Consider the following 6,019-nt stretch of genomic DNA (forward strand, 5'->3'; position numbering starts at 1 on the left):
GTAAAAGGTAGATGATGAAAGGGAATTTATTAGGGTATGTGGCTCATGCAATAGTTGAGGCTGAGAAGTAGCTTGATGGGCCATTTGCAAGCTAGAGAACCAAGGAAGCCTTTTGCATGGCTCAGTCCATTTTAAAGGCCTCAGAACCAGCAAAACTGATTGTGTAACACTCAGTCTGAGGCCAAAGGCCCAAAAACCTATTGGGGTGTGTGTGTGTGTTGTGGGTGCAGGCTGGTGGGGGGCAGAAGGTGTTGAGAGGGAAGGTAGTTGGTGCAGGTCCCAGAGTCCTAAGTCATAAAATCTTGAGTTCTGGTGTCCAAGGGCAGAAAAAAAGGGTGGCCCAGCTCCAGGAGAGAGAGAACAAATTCCACTTTTCTCTCCCTTTTTTATTCTATCAGGCCCCCAACAAACTGAATGGTGCCTGCCCACATTGAAGGAAACTCTTTCTCGCTCAGTCTACCAACTCGCACCAATTGCCTCCAAAAACACCCTCACAGACACACTCAGATTTAATGCTTAGCCAGCTCCCTAGGTATCCCGTAATCCAGTCAAACTGATACCTAAAATTAACTATCAGATTTTTCTATGTTCATGAAATAAATGACTAATTCTGCAGTGGATAAGTACCAGTTTTAAGTGCAATATTTTCACAATTTTTGTTTTTTTCTTGAAATGGTTACCCAAAATTTTGAAAAACAGAATGGTACATAAATACTTTGAGAAGTTGTTGAATCCTATAGGTCTCCTTGCATAGTTGATATTCGAAGGCTTTTCCACATTATACTTTAGCAAATGATCTGTTAATATCGTGCTTAACACTGAGACTTTGTGACTATGCCTAGTGCTGTGCCTAGGCCTCCATTAAAAATGAAAGCAGCCATCTATGTTATCGCATAAGAATAAAAGTACCTGTGAATACCTAATGAAAACTGAAGTAGAAAAAAATAGTACTTAACTATGAATTACTCTAAAAATTGGCTGTGATTAATTTGGGACAGCAAATTAAGTTTTTTCCTATATATCAAATTTTCACATCATATAATGTATAGCCTAAGAAGTCCTCAAATTTTTGTTGGTACATCATAAACATGCTCTTTCTGTGGTGGTGGTATATTAAGGTGTGGATAGATTCCTTAAATACTAAATTGGATAAGGTAAAATTTTATTTTTCTTTTTAAAGCATAAAAATAGAAATCTTCAAACTGGGTCAGGGAGAAGTAAGGTGTCTACCCAACATTCATGTGTTGTTATCTTATTTTCTCAGAAATTTGATACCATATTAATAACCATAATCCACATAATCATATTTCAATCTAAAAACTTTTTTTTCCTAGATTTAGTTTGTAAAGATGGGCAAAAGGTTAACAAAACTGTATTTACTATTTCACTAATTCATATCTGAGTTTAAAATTTATAACATTTTTTCTCAATTGTACATTCATGTTGATTTCTAAAGTTTCATTTTTGTTTTTTAGTAGTGTGGTGGAAGTGTTGCTTACAAATTTTTGTTACATTCAAATTAAATTCCCACACACAATTTCTAGGAGTGAATTAATTTGGCATTAAGAATGAATACGAACCTTATGAATTTGAATAGTGTTCTAAAATGATTGGTCATTACTTAAATTCAAATTTTATTTTTTATATTCTTGTTCTTTTTTGCATGCAAGGGATATAAAACCCAGAATTAATTATTGAATTAATTTACTTCTCATTTGTTTTTTTCTAATCTTAATCTTATTGAATCCATACACTTTTTCTTTGCATCCTTAAATGCTCTGAAAATTTTTTGCTTATGTACATTTTTTAAACTTTGAATCAGACATACGAAGACTAAATGTTTGAATCTCATAAAAATGGTTTTATGCTCTTCCTAAAGAGCTCATTAACATTGACGAGTTTACAAGTTATTCAATAGTTTTCATTTGTTTATTCATTTGACTCCAAAGCTGTTTGTTCTCTTACTTATTTGTTTAATTCTCTAGGCCCTAGTTTCTTCATTGTGCCTTTTCATTTGTTCAGTGTTGGCCTTTTTTTCATTTAGCAACCCACAACATACATAAAAAAGTATAGTTGTTCACAGAACATCTAATGTCAGAGCGATTCATTATGTTGACGTTTTATAGTCTTTCCAATTATACTTTATTCGCTGGTTGTCCTCAAGTATCCTATTTATCTTTGTAAGTGCTTTCCTTAACTTTATAGAAGCTTTTCCTTGGGAATCCATTTTTAGGCTTTATTAAAATCAGGCATGTATAATACTTCCCATTTTCAAAGCGTTTCGTATTTTTTTCTTGCTTATTGCTCATAGCATTTAGCAAAACTGAGAAATGGAAAATGGCTTTGTTTAATATCTCATTGCAAATAAGTTTCAGTATTCTAGTTTAAAAATACCTATTTTAGGCAAAGATATTTCTTTCTCGAGGTAAACTTTTATAATGTCATACATTTATTCTCTCACTGTCATGATTTTCTTTCTCCCCCATGTAATTTTTTTTCCATAAAGATGGGAGTAATATTTATGTTACAAGTTAGAGCAGACTGATTCTTGTTCAGCTCTACAAAAGGGCTCAAAAAATAGTACTGTCTTCCTTGTTGAGAAAATAGAACAAAGGAGTAAGAAAGTATATTTCACATGAATCACCAATTATTTCTAAGAGGGTGTTTATGACTTTTATATTTGGGCAAGTTCATTTTATAATATTCACCTCCAGAATGGAGCACTGTACACAGCAAAGAATGTGCTTAGTGAATGAGTAACGGGAAAATGCTTTCTCTCAAGTCAGAATTATCCCAACTTCTTTCTCCCTATATCAAAAGGAGTGGGCAAAGGAGCTGAGTGTGGTATTCTCAAAGATGTCAATCACTATCACTCCTACTCCCTCTGTTTGGAGTGAATACATTGTCTGAGAGAGGAGCGTTGTGTATTTAGAAAACAGCACTCCTCCTTATGGATGTTCATCAATTAGCATACCCTGACTCCTAATTCACTTAGACCACTGAGCTTCTGAATTAATCTTATCATTAAATAGGCCTGTGGGTAACCTGCTTAGGAATGGAGTTGGCCAGCAGAAGGGGAGATCTGGATCAATATTTGTGAGAACCTTTCTCCTATACTCAGCCACTGTACTTCTGTACACTTTCGTGGGACAGTGTGGAAAAGCATAGGTATCTGTACCTAAAAGTCTGTGAAATCTGCAAGAACAGTACAGTGATCAAAGGAATTCCAAACTACTGTCTTTCCAAAGCTGAACATTCACTTGCTATTCACTTTTCTTTCCAGACTACCTCCAGCCGTATTTTCCAAGAAGGCACAGCAGAGGTTCTACAATAACAAAAATAGCATGATACTCTAAAAACCATATGGTCCAATGAGTAAGAAACAGCAAATCCAAATGGTAGAAATGCCAGTAAGTCAACATGCTTTATTTGAGTATATATCCTGCCCTAATATCACATGCCATGAAGAAATTAAATTCTAAATGTTAAATCCTTTTTAAAATTAAATCCCAAAACACATAGAAGTCCAAAATTAATTTCTTTTGCACATGTGAGTCACCATTCCAAGCGAAAATCCACAATCCATCCTTCCCACCTTCATGTTTTGCTGGTTTTCAGGTCTAGGAGTTCTCCAATACATGGACAGAATTTGGCTGCTTCAACATCAGTGCATGGGGCTTTCACAGAATTGTGAATATTTCCTTCAGGGCCTCAGAAAGTATTTTCTTTCTATGTCAGTCTCAGATGTACCTCACTTTTAATGCACCAAAAAAATCAGTCGGTCACAAAACGAGCATTACTACCCTTCACATCTAGCAAACCACTGAATATATAGTACCTAATCCGATGATCACAGTCATAATTATGTTGCCAGAAGGTGGCACTTTATATTGCCTTAGGCTTCAGAATAAAATAACCTGAATCTGAGGGGATAAGGGAAAAACAAGAAAATCTTGGTTTTGGTTTATGAAATTAGCAGTCTATGGAAACACATTGTCCTATATCCACATTCTGTGGATTTTAAATTCAGTTAGGAGAAATTCCTAGGACAAAATTAACATTTGTATGATACATTCATACACACTACCTCTGGAAATCATTTCACCTATCCTTAATAATTGCCATTCCTCTTTCAGCCCTATTTTTAACATGTCAGTGCTGAACTGGTTGTGAATTCTATGAAGTGACATATCATCCCTTCTATTTTTGAGTAGGATTTAGTCCTGTGCTGCAACCAAAATTTTCAGGACTAAGAAACCTGTCTCCTAGGAAAATCCCCTCTGCCATTTGCAGCTAACCATTAAAGAATTACCTTCAGACCATGGGAGATGACATTTCAGCACATGTCAAAACCACCAGAGGATTCAAGGTCAGTCAGTGCCTTTATTTTCCTGCATGGAGAGTCCCTGAATGGAGAACACAGCTCATGACTAGATCTTCTTAGCTAGCCTAACACTAAGATTAACAGCTGAAACTTCAGCAGCATCCATGGTTACACGCAGAACTCTGCTGACTTGCACTTGAAAAGCAGTTCATATTTTTCGGCCTCCTGACCCCGCTTCTAATGCACATAAGGCTCTCTTTCCTTTAGAATTACAAGCCTGTCTATGGCATGCATGCTTCAGAAAAGTTATGCTTTCTTGCTGAGCTGCAGCAACCTACATTTTGAAGCTGGTCACACCTATAAAAACCCAAACAAAAGAAAACCAAACAAAACCAAAAAACCCAGCAACTTCTCCAGATCCAAGACTTTGCTTGACCTTATCTACTATGAACCAGAAACGGGTGAGGCCACCAATATGAACCCTGAGATCTAATTCTTTCCATAAATTAGCCTGACAATTATAATCTCACCAGCTTGCTACTGTCAATTGAGGTTGCTTATGTTCTTGTGTTGCTGCTTATGTGCTCTCTTGTGGCCTTTGCAGAGGTCCAGGCTGCCTATGTCTTGTCTTAGATCCTTACCCTCTTGCTGTACTTTGAATGTATTTTTCTAAAATTCATTTTGAAGCCTAATTCCCATTGTGGTTTTATTAAGAGTTGAGGCTTTTGGGAGGTGATTGTGGGATTAGTGCCTTTATAAAAGAACTTGAAAGAACCTGTCCTGTTTTTTCTACCACATGAGAAGACAACATGAAAAGGCAGGCCATCTCTGAAGCAGAGAGCAGCCCGTAGTAGACACTAAATCCACTGGCGCCTTGATCTTGGACTTCTCAGCCTCCAGAACTGTGAACAATAAATTTCTGTTGTTTATAAGTTCGCAGTTTAAGGTATTGTGTTATGGCAGTCCAAATGGACTAAGATATTTCTGAAGAAAAAGTCATTATTTTATGGACAGAGCCACCATCAGCTGCAGCCCTTCAAAGTCAAAATAGCCTATGCGTGGCTTAAAACCTCATTCACAGTCCACAGACATTAAAAACTAAACCCAGATTCATCAAATTGTACACTTAAAAAAGTAAGTTTTATTTTATGTAAATATCATCTTAATTTTTTTAAACGATGTAGCAAAGCAAACAAGGAGAAATGTATAGGAACAGAAGGCAGATCAATGGTTTCTAGAGACTGAGACCTGGAGAAAAGAATTAACTATAAAGGGACACGAGAGGACTATTTAGGGTGATGGAAATGTTATACATCTTGATTAAATTTGCACCTAGGAAATTGCAGATTTTAAAGGGTTCAAGAAACTCTCGATTTAAAAATGAATTTTACTGTATATAAGTTATACATCAATAAACCTGATTTTAAAATAATTTCTTAAAAGCTGAACCACCACAAGTGTTTGCTAACTCCAAGATCAAAAGAATTTCTGGATACACTAAAGTCTAGGCCCCCATAATACACAACGTGGAACAACAAAAACCCCTCCATGGCAATTTTTGCTCTCCAAAACTCCACTCAAATGTTTTGTTTATCAGTTTCCCCAGTATTTGTACAAAAGGTTAGCGTAAAAGGATCTGAATAAACAGAACCTTGATTTTCTAAACTATTTTTAAATAATTTAACAAATAGTCAA

The sequence above is a fragment of the Symphalangus syndactylus genome, chromosome 16 (assembly GCF_028878055.3).
Source record: "Symphalangus syndactylus isolate Jambi chromosome 16, NHGRI_mSymSyn1-v2.1_pri, whole genome shotgun sequence".
Lineage (NCBI taxonomy): Eukaryota > Metazoa > Chordata > Mammalia > Primates > Hylobatidae > Symphalangus > Symphalangus syndactylus.